The 19232-nt window shown below is 42.1% G+C and overlaps 1 protein-coding gene across 1 annotated transcript in view; it reads left to right on the top strand.

The window, feature by feature from the left end:
• Positions 1–19232, top strand: part of ALDH1B1 (aldehyde dehydrogenase 1 family member B1) — a 140338-nt gene that overhangs the window by 75046 nt on the left and 46060 nt on the right. Inside the window, exon 2 of the mRNA XM_075602993.1 lies at positions 14905–15014. The gene's annotated coding sequence lies outside the window, so the exon portion shown is untranslated. The remainder of the gene's footprint in view (positions 1–14904; positions 15015–19232) is intronic.

Here is a 19232-nt window from a genome sequence, read left to right as displayed (position 1 = left end):
CGCCAACAGAGTTCCTGCAACACGTGGTCGGGAGCCGACCGGGACACTGGTGACGAACCACAGCCACGAAATCAGATGACATCTGGAGAGTGCTGAGATTCAGTTACCTGGGGAAACTCCTTCTATCGTCAACTATGATGCCAGCTGTATGGTAACTTGTGTATTGATACACGAAACGCTTATGTTCTATTATTTTGATGTACGCAGAATACTTACCCTTTTTTAACACTAAAACTGATTTTGATATACTTCACGATTTGTGTTTTGCGCTTGTTTTTTGTCTTTTGTCTCTAGTTCTTGGGAGTGCTGAGCCACTCTGTCACTGTAGCAGCATACAGAGGCGGCACATCTTATTCTAACATTTCCCGCACGGCAGGATGCATGCGGGCAGCGTGGAGACGCGTCCTGTCCGCACGTCACTGTGATGTCACTGTCACGTGCGCGCCCGGCTTCCCCGGCTTCCCCGACTTCCCCGACACCCCTGAAGGTTTGAAGTGAGGTAAGCAGGGGTGCGGGGAAGCAGAGGGGCACAGCAGGAGCAGCTAGGGGGTCAAGAAGAGGGAGCAAAATGCCATGCGAGCGGAGGGGGTGCACGGAGGAGATGAGGCTGGCGCCCGGTCTAGTTTCAGGCGCCAGCCGGAGTAAGCACCGGTCAACCGGCGGCTTTTGTTAGAATAAGCTGTGCCGGGACAGTACGAAACACACCAACGGTTATGTATGGTTTTAAATAATTTTTTGTCACTTCCACAGTAGGGTTGTGCTTGAAACCATTGTTTGAGTAATTTATTAAGGAGGGTTCACACCAAGTAGTGGTATTATTTTTGATATTAATCTTCTAACACAATTGGGTTGTTTTTGGGTTGCGCACTTTATTTTGTTATTTACAATTCACTGTGCAATTTATCTGATTTTATTTAAGAAAAGCTGATAAGTCAAATTCGATATTTAACCCCTGAGGATTAATTCAAAAATCCAAAATGACTCTCTTTTGGAGATGAAATTCAACTTATCTCCTCCTCGCTTGCAAAATGTGGGACACTCAATGGCATGACATTTCAATCGTTCTGGACTTTGTGCATGTTTTTTTTTAAAGTGGACAGATACATTGTGGGACTTGAAGCCCCTTTTGATATTGTATATGTGCTCTCCTAATCTTCTTTGCAATGTTCTACCCGTGCGGCCCACATACTGTAGACCGCACGGGCATTCTAAAAGGTATATAACAAACTGACTATGACAATTTATTAATGTCTTGATGGAATATTCTTTCTGTGTAATGTTTGATGTACATTTTTTAGTCTTAATACTATGCTGACAAGACTTAGAACATGGGAAGTATCCCTTGATACTATCCCTAGTTCTTAATGAATTCCTACTGAATGGGCAACTTGGTGACAAATTTGATTTGAGATTGTTTGCTTTCCTGAAATATATTTCTGGTTTTTATTTCAGATATGTCTTCAAAATGTCATCTTGCCTTAAAAGACTCCAGTATTTACCAAAGGTTTTAATTATCTGCGGAGCCAGAGAGTTGTATTGTGTAATAAAAGCCACTGTATCGGTCATATTGTCCCGTCTCTCTTTTGGTTTATATTACAATAAGTCAGATCTTGTCATATCTGTTACAGTCTCAATGGCTCTATCTAACTTGTGTCTATTGTAATCACGATCAATAAACCTTTGTTTTAAATCCTGTGCCTGTACATCAAATATTAAGGGTCAGAACAATTGCGTTTAATCCTAACCAGCTGTCCTTTAGGAATATTCCTAATCCAATTTGGATTATGATTACTGCTGGCTAGGAGGTAATTGTTGTCTTGAACCGGTTTATAGTATGTTTTTGTTTGCAAAACATTATTTTCAATGTATAGCTGGAGGTCCAAAAATTCCATGCAATTCTTACTTTCCTTAAATGTAAATTTTAAATTTCTATCATTGCCATTTAGATGTAATTTGAACCTCTCCAACTCACAAGGAGTCCCTCAACCTTATTCTGGCATGGAATCGTTTGATTTCAACGTATTTTGATGTGTGTCGCTGTAATTGACATATTAGCTCTGACACATTAGCTCAGGTATTATGATTTTATATTCCACTCAATGAGTATTATGGAGGAGGGCCAATTTTCCCCCCACCAATCAGGAATCGCAATCTGGGCTTCTGTGATTCAATGCAACAATTGCTTTTTGCTTATATAGCTTATATTGCTTATATTGCATTTATGTTTGTACATTTGTATCTGTTTATTCATCCACCTATTGTTACCTTGATGCAGTAGAGAAATATCTACATCTAAGTTCTATCAGAGGACTCTTTGTTCAACTGGGAGTCATCCAATCGATAATTACCATAATTGAAGGAAATGGGGTATATATAGAAGTATAGACTCATGCAGCATCTATCCCTGACGAAGAAACCCACTATTTGGAGTTTCGAAACGCGTTGGAGGTTTTTTGGCATCGCAGGGACACCGTAGCAGTGAAATCTGAGTGGTGACGTCAGCGGAGGAGTTGATCGATCAGACTCTGGCAGCAAGCAGACTCCGAGCATAGAAAGTGATACCCTTTCAGTGACTACCGTAATTCACCACACGGCAAGCGGTTTACCTGGCAAAAAGACCCTTAAACAAATGCGCATGTCCTAGTCACTTTTGGTGAGTAGGATTCTAATTTTTATCAAGGCGGATCAAGTTTCAAGATTCATTGTTCAAGTGCAGAGGCACATGAAAGTTTTTATTGTAGTTATTGTGTTTTTATAATGTATGGTTCAATTTTCTCATATTAAACTGCTCTCTTTATAATCCATTGTTGTCCCTGGGTAATGCACCATTGCAGTGTTGTCTGCATGTTTTGTCATTTTTTCTTGAGGTAATCATTCAAGAGAAGAACTCTGTCTACAATCCTATCCTTATCCTTGCCTCAGCGCCACAGGAGGTTTTTTCTTCCACAGTTATCGTAACTAAATGAACCATATATCCTTAACTAACTCAACAACATCTATACTAAAAAAAAAAAAAACGTTTTCTTAACTCCCCATTACAGACCCCTCAGGAACATCTGCATCCACGAATGTCCAGGGGGGGCTCCGTGCTCAGGAAGCGAGCAGTGTCCTTTGAGTAGTAGGAGGCCCGCTTTACCCATCACAGAGCTAATTATCCAGAGCACCTGTCTTCACCAACAGCGGGAAATACGTCCTTTCTCGCCAGAGGGTGAAGCGGCTACACTGGCGACACAGTTTATTACACTGCGGCCAGATCCGCAAGCCGGGAGATTTCCCGGCTTGCTAGTGGCCGCCCCTCGGCGTGCCGCGCGTCATAGACGCGCGGTCACGCGTCTTCGGGAGCGTGCGCCCCCTGCACGCGCGTCCAGGGTCTCCCCGAGGGAGCCCTGGTGTCCCGCGATCGCGGGACAGCGGCAGGGGGTTCCGGGGGACCCGGCGGACCCGGCAGCGGTAGGGAGAGCGCCCCGATCGGAGGGCGCTCTTCCGCTGCTTCGGCGCGCGCCCGTCACTCTCGGGCGCGCGCCAGGCTACTGCTGCGGCACAGAACGGGCAAATGCTCGAATAAACTGTGCCGCAGCAGTACCTCCATTCAGCCGAAGGAGGATGAGAAAAAACTGGGGAAAAGGGCGAAACAGGTCCCACGCAGGTCTCAGTACCCTCCGAGGTCGGAGCGCGGCGCTTTCCCCGCAGGTTTGCATGCAGCTCCGGTGGAGACGAGGTGAGCGCTTCTGAAATCCCATCTGTAGGTTTACCGAGGATCATCTCAGCAATGCCTTCGATGTGGGTAGTGCACCATGGGTCTTGGCCTTTCCGGAGTTGAGTTGGCGTCTAGTGGAATCCCCGGTTTGCGATCGTAGACGGTAAGTCTGGGGAGATGTTACTTTTCCTTCGGCTGTTACTGGCCCGCCAGTCTCATGGAGGCTCTTACAGGAGAATCTTCATTTTCCTGGCTCTGGAAACGTTGTGACTCTTTGGACCAGGGCATCGGGAGGGTCAGGCCAAGGGCTCGTGCAAGTTGGTCCATATCTTCGGGGTAACGAATTTTGAAGTACTTCCCTTTGTTATTTATAATGAGTTTAAAAGGGAACCCCCATTTGTACTTTATTCCATTTTCTCGCAGTAACAGGGTTAGGGGGCGCAGTTCCCTACAACGGTTTATGGTCGTTTTGGATAAGTCGTTGTAAACTTGAAGTGGTTCCTCGCGGAATTGGACAGAATTTTGTTCCCGGCAGGCACCAATGAGTTTTTCTTTAACTGTATAACTATGTAAACGGACGATCACGTCCCGTCGTCGGTTAGGGTCATCTGATCTCGGGCCGAGTGCACGGTGAGCTCTGTCTATTTCGAGCTCCCTCTCCTCCAGGTCACCGCAGATAGTTGTGAAAAGATATTTTAAGTTTTCTTTGAGGTGGCCAGGGACAACAGCTTAAGGGATACAGCGGATTCTGATGTTCTGCCGGCGGTCCCGGTTCTCCTGGTCCTCTAATCCGTCTTTCAAAGAGTGAACTTCAGTGCCCAGCGGGTAATCTCCTCGTCTGCTTCATACTGGTGTTTAAGGGCCTCCTCCAGCCTGTTCTCCAGTGCCGTGGTTCTCTCTGTTAAGCCTTGTATGTACTGCTTTATCTCGGCTACCGCATCCCTCAGATCAGCCTGTAGGTATCGGTAGAGCTTACTGTGCAGCTCCTCCAGGTAAGCCTTAGTAATCCCCTCGTCCGAGGCTGGGATTTCTCCGGTTCTATCGCTATCCGTTGTCGTGGGTTTTGCTCCGCGTGCGCCGGGTGGGTGCCGCCATCTTGTTTTTTTGCTCCCGCATCGTAGCTCTGCCTCGAGGGGGGAAAAAACTTTGTAATCCCCTGTCCTGGTTGATTTTTTGCTTTATTAGACATGCCTGGGTATTCAGGAGTTAGGGAGGGTAGTTGGGAGTAGAAAGTGTCGGGGGAAAACTGCTGATAATTGCGTTTATTCGTGAGGGTCTCTGGAGCTCTCCTCTTAACCCTCCACACCGGATGACGTCATCGGCACGCCCCCATGATTGGACCTTTTTAATGTTTTTCTTTGTTTTTTCAAACATATTTTTTAATGCTTCTCAATCGCCAAAAGTCTTATTAGCCATATTTGACTAATAGGGCTATTACCCATTAGTCTAGGGCATCAAAGGGGCTAATGTTATTTCTACCATACTGTAGTGGTGTGTAATAGTAGATATTAAAGTCCATTATAGAAATATTAGTAAAGCGATCGCATTCACAGTCGCGTTAATTCCTGATTCGCAACCTTGGGTTAAATATCGCACCCGGTAAATAAATGACCGTAATCTTGATCTATTCCATCTTAAAATTGCGGTAATAAGACGCGTTTTTGTTATTTTACCGGGTGCGATATTAACTCCGTTTTAACAGAACTTAATGTATCCGGGATTAGTGTATAACCCAAATGTGCCATAGTATGTTTTCATACAGAACATCAGCACTTGTTGCGGTGCTGGTATGTTTTAATACATATACTTTTTGATTACGTAGTGTGCAGGTCTCTCTTTGTGCCAGTTTCATACCTGGTGAGTTTGAATATATATATATATATATATATATATATATATATATATATATATATGAGTGAAAAGAGAAAAAAGTAACCCGTATGGGAGCACTCAGGTATGCAATGGATATATTTAGTTTATTCATTTTGACACAGTGCAAAGAAGGATAGATAAACAGTACATGATTAAAAACACTTAAAAAATAGACTTGGACCCCTGTCACGGGTGCTACCCTTAAACACAAGTGAACAACACTAGGGAACGATTCAAATTGTCAACCCTAAGCATGAAAAGGATAGTGACTCAAAAAACACTAGGGTAAATCAAAGTAAATCACAGCAGGTTAATGGGTTCTCAGGCACCTATACAAAGCTAAGTGATACACACTACACACCAAAAGATAGACTGATCAAAGTATTAATGACAGTCTCAGAGCGTCCCACATCTACATGAGCATACAGTGTATATAGCCAATACCAGCAGAGTGAGTATGTCACTTGTAGGAACAGGTGGTTAGATGGATTAAAATCCCTAGATGTATAGAGCAATAAAGTGTGTTAATAGCATATAAAGGAAAATGCCTGATGAACGCCTATTGAATAACCTGGTGTTTGATGTCATCATCTACTTTGATTTACCCTAGTGTTTTTTGAGTCACTATCCTTTTCATGCTTAGGGTTGACAATTTGAATCGTTCCCTAGTGTTGTTCACTTGTGTTTAAGGGTAGCACCCGTGACAGGGGTCCAAGTCTATTTTTTAAGTGTTTTTAATCATGTACTGTTTATCTATCCTTCTTTGCACTGTGTCAAAATGAATAAACTAAATATATCCATTGCATACCTGAGTGCTCCCATACGGGTTACTTTTTTCTCTTTTCACTCATATTACTTATAACCCGTGAGCACCGCCAAACCTTACCTATGTAAAGTAAACAACCTATTTTCTTTGGCTTATGGTGGCGTGAATTTTGCATAAGTAGATGCGAGGTTTTTCTTTCCCACCCCTCCCCCCACTTTTTCCCCCGCTTTTTGAATATATATATATATATATATATATATATAAAAATTGTTTTACATATCAGGACATAATAACAATCATCTGTTACTTAGCAGGTCTTAAAATTAGGTAAATACAACCTCAGATTAACAACAACACGACATATTACACTGTGTCATAATTTATTAGCTTCTAGAACCACCATTAGCAGAAATAACTTGAAGTAATTGTTTTTTGTATGACTTTATCAGTCTCTCACATCATTGTGGAGGAATTTTGGCCCACTCTTCTTTACAACGTTGTTTCCGTTCATTGAGGTTTGTGGTGCACTTGTTTATGCACAGCTCTCTTAAGGTCCCGCCACAGAATTTCAATCTGGACTTTGATTGGGCCATTGCAACACCTTGATTCTTTTATTTTACAGCCATTCTGTTGTAGATTTTCTGGTGTGCTTGGGATCATTGTCCTGTTGCATGACCCAAGCTTTAGCTGTCGGACAGAAGGCCTCACATTTGACTCTAGAATACTTTGGTATACAGAGGAGTTCATGGTCGACTCAATGACTGCATGGTTCCCAGTTCCTGTGGCTGCAAAACAAGCCCAAATCATCACCCCTCCACCACCGTGCTTGACAGTTGGTATGAGGTGTTTGTGCTGATATGCTGTATTTGGTTTTCGCCAAACGTGGCCCTGTGCATTATGTGGCCCTGTGCATACCAGTACATCTCCACTTTGGTCTCGTCTGTCCAAAGGACATTGTTCCAGAAGTCTTGTGGTTTGTTCAGATGCAACTTTGCAAACCTAAGCCATGCTGCCTTGTTCTTTTTAGAGAGAAGAGGCTTTCTCCTGGCAACCCTTCCAAAGAAACCATACTTGTTCAGTCTTTTTCTAATTGTACTGTCATGAACTTTAACATTTAACATGCTAACTGAGGCCTGTAGAGTCTGAGATGTAACTCTTGGGTTTTTTGCAATGTCTCTGAGCATTGCACGGTCTGACCTTGGGGTGAATTTGCTGGGATGTCCACTCCTGGGAAGATTGGCAAGTGTCTTGAATGTTTTCCACTTTTCAATAATCTTTCTCACTGTAGAATGATGGAATTTAAATTGTTTGGAAGTGGCCTTATAACCCTTCCCAGAATGATGGGCAGCAACAATTGCTTCTCTAAGATCATTGCTGATGTATTTCCTCCTTGGCATTGTGTTAACACACACCTTAATGCTACAGGCCAGCAAATTGCTAAAACTACGGCTTTTACTGTATACTCACATAAAAATTATGCTATGCGTGTTTTTTTATGTTTCTCCCTGAACTACGCGCACAGCAAGTTTCAGCGCGCTGGGAGCTTCCAAGCAGAAGTTAGCACACAGCCACTTTTATTTCTCAAGCACTGAGTTTAAAAACACTTTTTTCTCTCGCCACTTTATACCTGGTGGGAGATACACTGAACCGCTTTACTGAGTTCTGGGGGTTTGGGCATATACCAAGGGACCCTGGAATGTGATTTCCCCCTGCCCGGTCTTACTGTTCTGGTTTATGCTGAAGCAGGGAAATCTGTCAATGAGCTGCAAACAACTTCATAGGGAGGATTTTGTCCAGTGGTCCGTGTCTTCATGTCTCCAGGAATCTGGTAGGATTCCTGAGTACATGTTTTTTGGTAACCAGAAAGTCTGACCCCCTTCTACCCAAACACACCCTGACAACACTTTACCGTAAAATCATCCCTGAAAGTCATACCCTGGGCATCTCCGCTGGTTACCACTCCTGGAACAGTAAAACACACACATACATCTGTATTGAAACACAGTACACCTGCCATAACTGGGTTGCAGAGCTGGCACTTCAGACTCCCCAATATGGCTCAGCGGCACCCAGCCGGGCATAATACCTTTATTATTGACCTGGGTACCCCCTCATCGTCACAACCGTTCTGCTTATCTGCAAACCTCTGGTGTTCGTGAGTTCAGGGGAGGAGGCTTGCTTCCATTTCTCCAGCGTCTATTGTATTTAACATAAGACATTTATATGTTGCTGTGATATATTTCACTTACAGTAGCTTCTGGACTCATCAGTGACTTAGGATCCGGATTAGCATTTGCTGCATAATGGGTATATTGTGCTGATATCCTTTGACTATACTTTAATTTGCAATATTGTATCCTACAGGGAGTGTCCCATTGATGTGTGTTACTATTTCTAAAACCTGAACCAATTTTAACCTATGGCTGTTGCTAACAAAATATAACCTTATCCACTGTTATTATATTTTGTGGGAATGATTATTAAGGATGTCTTGTATATTTTAGTTTCAGCTCACACCGGCCGGTGTATTAGGGGTTAAGGTGAAAAATATTTTTTTTTCACCTGGCCAACTGATTAGGTTTAAGAAAGGTTTTACATACCATCAAGTGTTGGCAGTCAGGGCATGTTTTTGGGATTTTTTATCCTAGGAATTTTAATTATGTGTTGTGTATATTTTTGATATTGCTTGAATAAATTTGGTATTTTTTGGATAAGCTCGAGTGCATTTTTTGGGGCTTCTGTTTGTTTCTTGTTGTTATACAGAGTTTTTGCTGCCCTTAGCACCGTCAGGGGTGATTATATTTATCACCTTAATTTTGATTTTTGTCACCTGACTTTATTTATTTATTTATAAAATATTTTACCAGGAAGTAATACATTGAGAGTTACCTCTCGTTTTCAAGTATGTCCTGGGCACAGAGTAAAACAAATAATACATGGTTACAAGTACAGTTACATAAATGAACAGGGTATACATTATATACAAGACATTGCGTGCACAGTTAAAGAAAATATATATTATGAGCGTATGAAACAGTTACAGACCAGGTTAAAATGTGAGACAGCCTTAGATTTGAAAGAACTTAAACTGGTGGTGGATGTGAGAGTCTCTGGTAGGTTGTTCCAGTTTTGGGGTGCACGGAAGGAGAAGGAGGAACGTCCGGATACTTTGTTGAGCCTTGGGACCATGAATAGTCTTTTGGAGTCTGATCTCAGGTGATAAGTGCTGCAAGTGGTAGGGGTGAGGAGCTTGTTCAGGTAGCTGGGTAACATGACCATGAAGAATTTAAAGGCAAGACAGGAAAGGTGAACTTTGCGCCTAGACTCTAGTGTTGACCAATCAAGTTCTTTGAGCATTTCGCAGTGGTGTGTGTTGTAGTTGCATTGGAGAACAAAACGACAAATTGAATTGTAGAGGGTATCAAGTTTGCTAAGGTGGGTTTGAGGATCCGAGCCATATACTATGTCTCCATAGTCAATAATTGGCATTAGCATCTGCTGTGCGATACGCTTTCTGACCAGGAGACTTAGGGAGTATTTGTTCCTGTAGAGTACCCCTAGTTTGGCATAGGTCTTGGTTGTCAGGGTATCAATGTGCATCCCGAATGTTAAGTGGGAGTCAAACCATAAGCCCGGGTATTTAAAACTAGTGACAGGTGTTAGGGTGGTGTTAGCATTGGTTGTAATCAGGAGCTCAGTCACTGGAAGCTTTACAAATTTAGTCTTGGTCCCAAATACCATTGTTACAGTCTTGTCAGTGTTTAAAAACAGTTTGTTTTGGGAAATCCAGTTTTCGAGTCTGAAAAAGTCAGACTGAAGTATGTGTTGAAGGTCAGAGAGGCTATGGCTGTGTGCATATAGGATTGTGTCATCTGCATACATGTGTATTGAGGCTTCCTTACAAGCTGTGGGAAGATCATTAATGAACACTGAGAAGAGTAGGGGCCCCAGAACAGAGCCTTGCGGGACACCACAGGTGATATCCAGGGGGTTGGTGTTAGAGCCTGAGATGGACACATGTTGGGATCTTCTTGATAGGTAGGACTGAAACCAGTTTAAAGCATGTTTCCCTATTCCAGAGCTCTGGAGTTTGTTAAGCAGGATAGCATGATCAACTGTGTCAAAAGCCTTTGCAAAATCTAGGAATATTGCACCAGTGAGTTGTCCCCGTTCCATTCCACACTGGATTTCATTGCAAACTTTTAGCAGGGTAGTTACGGTGGAGTGTTTGGGACGAAACCCAGATTGGAATTGGCTAGGGAAATTTGTCTTGGTGTAGAAATCGCTTAATTGGGAGTGGACACATTTTTCCATGACTTTGGATAGAATTGGGAGAAGTGAGATTGGCCTGTAGTTTAAGACAGTGTTTTTGTCCCCACTTTTGAAGATTGGGACAACTCTGGCAGTTTTCCAGGTCTTAGGGATATGGCCTGCAGACAGGATAGAGTTGACTATGGACGCAATTGGTTTGGCAATGGCTGGGGCACCAAGTCGTAGGAACCTAGATTGTAGTAAGTCGGGTCCACATTGGCTGCTTAGTTTTAGTTTGAGGAGCGCTTGTATAATCTCCTCTTCAGATACTGGGCCAAATTGAAAATTGTGGGCAGTGTTGGGAGGGGTTGGGGCTGTAGGGATACTCCCAGGATGAGATTCATGTATGGGGTTTGTGCTGCGTTTCGCTAATAAGTTAGTGGCACACCCCACAAAGTAATCATTGAATGCATTTGCAATGTCAGTGGGGTTTGTCAGAGTAATATCCCCCTTAGTGATATTACTTGGTTGTTGATGATTAGGAGGCTGGAATATATTGTTGATAATCTTCCAGAAGTTAGCTGGGTTTGATGTATTCGGGTGGAGATTGTCAGAGTTATATTGTGCTTTTGCATGCCTTGTTTGCCTTGTGCACATGTTCCGCATGCATCTGTAGTGATTGAGATCCTTGGTAGTGCCAGTTACTTTGTAGCTTTTCCACAAGGCATCCCTGAACTGGGAGAGTGCTATAAGGTCAGGTGTAACCCATGGAAGGTGGGCCCCCCGTACCCTTATTTTGCGTAGTGGAGCATGGGTATCGCAGAGTTTTAAGAACTCGGATTGGAAATAGTCGAGCGCAGAATCAGGGTCGGGAATTAAATCGATTCTGTGCCATGGGCAGTTGGTAAGGTCATCCAGAAACTGTTGTGGGTTAAAGTTTTTAAATGTTCTAGTGAGGAGAACTTTAGGGCTTGAATGGGGCGGTTTAATTTTCCTTACACAGTACACTATTGCATGGTCACTGAAAATATCAGGAAGGATGCCAGAGGATTGGATTCTGCTGGGGTTTGAGGAGAAAATCCAGTCTAGCAAGGAATGGTTATGCGATTTCAGGTTTATCCGTGTGGGTTGGGAAATGAGTTGCGATAGGTTAAGTGACTTCAGTTGTATCTGGATTTTGTGGTTTTTAGGGTCAAGCCAATTGAAGTTGAAATCCCCAAGAACTAGCAGCTCACTCTTCTCATTCAGAGAGGAAATGGAGCCAAGAAATTGGGTGATATCAGTCACGGATTGTAGAGGGGCTTTAGGGGGGCGGTAGATGCCAGCAAGCCAGATGGGCTTAGAAAAGGGGAGGCAGATTTTGCCAACTAGAATTTCAAAAGAGGGTGGGCTTGGTGGGCAATTTAACAGTGTAAATTGTAATGTGTCTGCAATATAAAATAATACCCCTCCTCCTCTCTTTGACCTATCTCTCCTAAAAATGGAGTATCCCTGAATGGCAATATTTGCATCAGGGGTTTTAGGGGATAGCCATGTTTCTGTAAGAACGATGGCTTTGGGTTTATGGATAAGGCACCATGCCCTTAGTTCATCCAGTTTGGGCAGCACGCTACGGATGTTTATATGGGCGACAGATAGCCCTTTTTGGAATTTAAAGGTGGAATTCTCAGGGGCATGGGACAGAGCTGAAATGGGAGGACCTGGGTTAGGTTCAATATCACCTGCTAAAGAGAGTAATAGTATGAGAAGAAATTTAGTTAGTTGTTTGCAAGTTGTAGATTTGTGGTGTTTGCCATTTGAGTGAGCAGTGGTTGGTGTGCTGGTTTTTAGAGTTCTCCACCAACATTCAGTATATAGTGTAAGGCTTTTGAGTAGTCCAGGGTATATGGTGATGTTGGGTGTGGGCCAGGATGGAGGAGTTTGTAGTGGATAGAGGGAGTAACATCTCCATGAGGAAAGAAAAATGTTAAAATACATAGCAGGTTCATGATGCCAGAGGTAGGCAGTGCTGCAAGGAGCTGTTGTGAGCAGAGTGAGTGTGAGCAGACTAACAGCAGGTGTGTGCCTGTTCCTTGTCAAATGTTTAGCTGTATTGCAATGTTAGAGTCAGTTCAGGGTTTCAGTGTATTGTGCAGTCAGTTTTGGGAGAGACTGCAGTAAATAAGTTGTAAAGGGTGGGGGGTTGAAATAGGCAGGTTAGCAAGCATGGGATCATAGTGTGAACTGAATAGCTTACCGTTTGTTGTCTTGAATAAAAGAGTGTGCAGTAGATCCAGTCCCCAGTCACCTCTAGTCAAACTATAGTCTAACTGTATTTATCACTTAAAAAGCTCACTTTAAATGCCTCACTGTCTAATGCCAATTGCAGTTCCTGCAAACTGCAGGAGAGGTGTTGGTATTATACAGCTAAAACAGTCACATGACCCTCCCCCTCCCCAATCAATCAGCTTGTTCCAGTTGGTCAATTAACAGCACAGAGTTAAGTATCCGTTATTATTGCAGTCTGTTGCAGGTATTTTGTTTGTGTATATATATATGAAAGAAAAAGAAGAGAGAGCGCACACCCCATAGCATAATACTGTTGATTTAATATTAAAAGGGAAGGGAAGGGGGGGGGGAAGAAATGCACTCACAGGAGTAAAAATCAATTAAAACATTGTGTGAATAATTCACCACCATCCGGTCTCTGCACTGCAAACATCCACAGATCTTGGCTCCTTCAGGGCTGCGTGGAGATGATATTGTTCACAGGAGGCCAGTGGTGTAGTTCACCGAGAGGAATTCAGTCCATATGAACTACACCACTGGCCTCCTGTGAACAATATCATCTCCACGCAGCCCTGAAGGAGCCAAGATCTGTGGATGTTTGCAGTGCAGAGACCGGATGGCGGTGAATTATTCACACAATGTTTTATTTGATTTTTACTCCTGTGAGTGCATTTCTTCCCCCCCCCTTCCCTTTTAATATTAAATCAACAGTATTATGCTATGGGGCATGGACAAGCAGTATTATGCTATGTCGTTGGACAAGCTTTCGAGAGTTATCCTTTCTTCTTCAGGTCAGCAATACTGATATACTCATTTATTCTGCACTATCGCAAATGGACTAACACGGCTATTTTCTGCTTTATATATATATATATATATATATATATATATATATATATATATATACACTCTTCAGAGGTTCTGTAGCACTGGTTTTCTGGACTTTTGTTCTATATTGTTTACTGCTACCAGATGCTGCATCTCTGCCACTTGGAAGCAGCCTCCACCCAAATTTTCGCAGATTACATAAAAGGTTTGACACATTATGTTCAGTAAAAAAATTGGGGTTCCTTAACGATACCCTTCCTAAATTAAACAGAACCTAGGATCCCTGGAAAAGCCGCATGGGTACAAGGTCACTGCACACACAATTATTTTTTATCTAAAAACAGGTCACTGCTGTATTTTGGCCCCCCACCAACTTCTGTTGGCTAGGATGGAACCAAATCCAAATCCACTCTCCAGCACCGGGTGTAATCCTAATCCTTTCCTTTATCTCCCTACATGGTTCCCCCTAGCTCCTTGGTTGCCTAAACTCACAGGCTGATAAATACATTGATAATCACAAGACCTATGCCTATATTACCTTCCTGAGCCTTCCCCCCACCCCCTCTTTTTTTTGTTCTGCACCCCCTTTGCGTTAAGATGTAAATCATTATGTGGACAGATATTTAGACATGTACCTGCATTATGTTTATGTCCCTGTCCCTCTCCCCTTTCTTTGTTCTGTAACCCCTCCCTATCAAGCTGTATAACTAAATAAATGGTTTAAAAAATAATAATCTGACTACGTCATGATAGATGTACAGCTGCAGCTGCCGGTTTTAGACCACTTACCTTGAGAATTCTGCACTAAAACCTATCCAATGCTGAGAGATTTCTGCAACACAGCATTTGAATGGGACTCACGCTGAGTCCTACCGGGCTGCGAGTCCGATTCAAGCACAGGGACCCCCACTGTGTTCATCCGATGGGCCATTACAGCCTTCTGTGGACAATCGCATAAGTTACTGCGAGATGGTCACAGATTTTCCAAGGCAAGTGGTCTAAAACCGGCAGCTGCATCTGTATTGGTCCCAAATCTTTCACCCCTTGAATAAGTGGCCAGAGAACAGTGCTTCAATGAATCCTTACTATGTTATCCCGAGATCTGAGCGGAGCTCGATAGGGATATAAAAAATTATTTTGACATAAATGTCACTCATTTCCAATCATCAAGGAAAGCGCACAAGCACATATCAGAGGCTCATTCATCAACATTTTCTTACAGAGAAAAGTTTAGACTGAAGAAAATAAAAGACTTATCTGAGGAACTGGCAAGGTTGGAACAGAGACACAAACACAAGGTCACCAGTTCCCTGTTGCCAGACAATAATTAAGGTATGTGGCAAATTTAACTTAGTCCTATCTAATCAGACAGAGAAGGCCATGTGATGGACCTTACAACATTTTTATGAACATGACAACAAAGCACGCACTATGCTGGCCAGGAAATTGCGCAATTCATCAACATCCACACCATACGAGGAACCAATAGGCTAATGACACATGATCCATTAGAAATAATGAAACTGTTTAAAGAATTGTATCAAAAACTATATTACAAAACAGTGGACTCAAATAAGGTCACCAGGACGTCACTTGATGCCTTTCTTATGGCTTGTAAACTCGCCAACCTAACTATCACCCAGCAGACTCCCCTTAATTCTCCAATATTGGAGGAGGATGTAACAAAAATGTACAATTTCCCGGGTTCAGATGTTCTCTCAAATGCATAGTACAAAAAAATTGACAGTACCCTCACCCATCATTTCCTCACACTTTTCAATAAATTCTTGAAAGGTGAGCAGAGGTGAGTCTAGATATCCAGTTTGTTAACTAGGGCCATTGCTGTATAGCTAGCCTCCCTAACGTGGAGTAGGTTTTTCTTTTATGGTTTGTGGTTTGCCTTAAAGGGACAGTGTCAATGACATACTTCATTGTGAATGTGGAGAAATAAACCATGAAAGAGTTTGTTACAGCCTAAAATTCACAGGTGTGGACTCCTAACTGACCTCCCCTACATGGCCACTAGGTCACAATGACCCTTGCTTATGAGCAGATAAATAGATAAGTATTTAACTATATAATTTGTCAAGTTGGATGTAGCATTGAGGCTTTTTGTCTTTTGTTCTATACAGGAGGTCACAATCCTAATAGCACACCTCTTGACACAAATATATGATATATGATGTCATGAAGTTTGGTTCAGAGCTTACATGGGCTGTGTGTGTTTGTTAATTTCAGTTGGTTAAGCAATATGGAGGTCAGTAACCCCTCCTCCCTGTTTTCAAGCTCACTCATTTCACATTTTTAATTGCAGTTCTTGCTATGCGCCTGTGAATGACAAGTCCATTAAAGACAGCTCTCCCTCCATTTGAGAGGTTATGAGAGATTTTTTACAGGTAACCTTAAAATTCAGATGGTGGTGTTTAACCGGATACCAAAGGGAGAAGGTGTCCTGCAGTTATGCTAATGATTCTCCCCATAAATACTAGATCCTTAGATTATGCCAATCTTGATGTACAGTGGTGTGAAAAAGAAAGTACACCCTCTTTGAATTCTATGGTTTTACATATCAGGACATAATAACAATCATCTGTTCCTAAGAAGGTCTTAAAATTAGGTAAATACAACCTCAGATAAACAACAACACATGGCATATTACACAGTGTCATGATTTATTTTACAAAAAATAAAGCCAAAATGGAGAAGCCATGTGTGAGAAACTAAGTATAACTTATGATTCAATAGCTTATAGAACCATCATTAGCAGCAATAACTTGAAGTAATCGTTTTCTGTATGACTTTATCAGTCTTCACATCATTGTTGAGGAATTTTGGCCCACTCTTCTTTAAACGTTGCTTCAGTTCATTGAGGTTTGTGGGCATTTGTTTATGCACAGCTCTCTTATGGTCCAGCCACAGCATTTCAATCAGATTGACGTCTGGACTTTGATTGGGCCATTGCAACACCTTGATTCTTTTATTTTTCAGCCATTCTGTTGTAGATTTGCTTGTGTGCTTGGGATCATTGTCCTGTTGCATGACCCAATTCCGGCCAAGCTTTAGCTGTCGGACAGATGGCCTCACATTTGACTCTAGAATACTTTGGTATACAGAAGTGTTCATGGTCGACTCAATGACTGCATGGTTCCCAGGTCCTGTGGCTGCAAAAAAAAGCCCAAATCATCACCCCTCCACCACCATGCTTGACAGTTGGTATGAGGTGTTTGTGCAGATATTTTGTGTTTGGTTTTAACCAAACGTGGCGCTAAGCATTATGACCAAATATCTCCACTTTGGTTTCGTCTGTCCAAAGGACATTGTTCCAGAGTCTTGTAGGTTTTTTCAGATGCAACTTTGCAAACCTAAGCCGTGCTGACATGTTCTTTTTAGAGAGAAGAGGCTTTCTCCTGGCAACCCTTCCAAACAAACCATACTTGTTCAGTCTTTTTCTAATTGTACTGTCATGAACTTTAACATTTAACATGCTAACTGAGGCCTGTAGAGTCTGAGATGTAATTCTTGGGGTTTTTTTTGCAATTTCTCTGAGCATTGCACGGTCTGATCTTGGGGTGAATTTGCTGGGACGTCCACTCCAGAGAAGATTGGCAACAGTCTTGGATGTTTTCCACTTTTGATCTTTCTCACTGTAAAATGATGGACTTTAAATTATTTGGGAATGGCCTTATAACCCTTCCCAGATTGATGGGCAGCAACAATTGCTTCTCTAAGATCATTGCTGATGTATTTCCTCCTTGGTATTGTGTTAACACACACCTGAATCCTCCAGACCAGCAAACTGCTAAAACTTCGGCTTTTATAGAGGTGGTCACACTTGCTGATGATCGATTAATCAAGGGCATTTGATTAGCAGCACCTGCCTGCTACTTAGCATCTTAATTCCTATGGAAGCAGTAAGGGTGTACTTTGTTTTTCACACTTAGCTTCCCCATTTTGGCTTTAAATCAGGACACAGGGTCATATGTCATGTGTGGTTGTTCATCTGAGGTTGTATTCACCTAATTTTTAGCAAAAGATAACCCTCAATAGGGAAGGTGCCTGGGGCTTAAATAAGTGGGATATACTAAAAAGGAAAGCAATTCACTGTTGAAAATCCAGAATCCTTTCTATAATATAATGCAATTAGAAAAAGAGGCAGAGGAAAACCCTTATGCAAGACTTGACTGAGTTAGTGTACTCTTAGAGGATTTAGCATTGAACTGCGGTCAAATTACCATATGTATATTCAAACGCATAGACATCACACCTCCAGTACAGAATATAAGTCCAGCAATAATTGGAGTAATACTCATACTGTAGTTGAATGAATAAGTGTTCTGTGTCAGTCCCTAGTGAGAAGCACAACACAGGAGTTTCTTAATTTCAGCGTGTAAAATATCCTTGAAGTTGAATCTTCTACACTGGCGACACACTTTATTCGAGCTCGGCTAGTCCCACGAATTCGGGTATACCCGGGTGTATTGAGGTTTGTGACTGTTTTCTGCCCGAGTGCATTGAGTTATTTTCCAGGCAGGGATTGAAGCATTTTATTCCCGCTGGCTGCAATACTGCACAATATATATATATATACTGCATTACAATTCATGAATTTATGCCATCTGGTAGACACGCGAAGCATTGCAGCCTATTAAATCCTAATCATTATCATATAACAGATCAGCCGCCCATCAGCCAGGCATGAACCCAGGCTGGGAAGGCAAACACAATGGGGCTTGTCAGAGGTGAGGAGCGGCGCATTCCAGGTATCTGCCAGGTACATACCGGGTATTTGCTCGAATAAAGTGTGTCGGTGCAGTAAGTGCCTCTGTGTGCAAAAGACGTTGAGAGAGATACTAATAGAACAAACAGGGCATCTAGCCCTGAAAAAACGCTGCACCACAAAATTCAAAAAGCAAAAGGGAGAGAATAAAAAACGATTTAATGTGCCAAAGTGTAATCCTCTTTTTGGCACATGAAATCGTTTTTTATTCTCTCCCTTTTGCTTTTTTGAATTTTGTGGTGCAGCGTTTTTTCAGGGCTAGATGCCTTGTTTATTCTATTAGTACCTAATTTTAAGACCTGCTAAGTAACATATGATTGTTATTATGTCCTGATATGTAAAACCATAGAATTCAAAGAGTGTGTACTTTCTTTTTCACACAACTGTATTTATGTGGCTATACTAACTTTGTGATATATATATATATATATATATATATATATATATATATATATATATATATATATATATATACATATGTTTTGATGAACTGATGCGCTCACCCCCATTCCTTTTCGACTGACTTTTGAGGGGACCAAGGAAAGATCGCCTAGAGGTTGAGCCGCAAACAGTGGATTGTTCTAAGGGCTAGTATTGGTATTGTTATCCCTTTTTGTTATATTGTCACCCTCAGATCACATGAGGTATTGTCTTTAGGGGAGCGCCATACTTTCTCTTTCTTTCACGAAACTGGGCATCTGTAACTGGAAAGTCCAAAGGTGGAAGGGGTGGAAAATGAACTTTGAAAATAGAGTACGAGTCTTAAAGACCTT

The sequence above is a fragment of the Ascaphus truei genome, chromosome 1, assembly GCF_040206685.1.
Source record: "Ascaphus truei isolate aAscTru1 chromosome 1, aAscTru1.hap1, whole genome shotgun sequence".
Lineage (NCBI taxonomy): Eukaryota > Metazoa > Chordata > Amphibia > Anura > Ascaphidae > Ascaphus > Ascaphus truei.
Note: the sequence above shows the minus strand (reverse complement) of the source record. Positions and strands in the feature narration are given on the sequence as shown.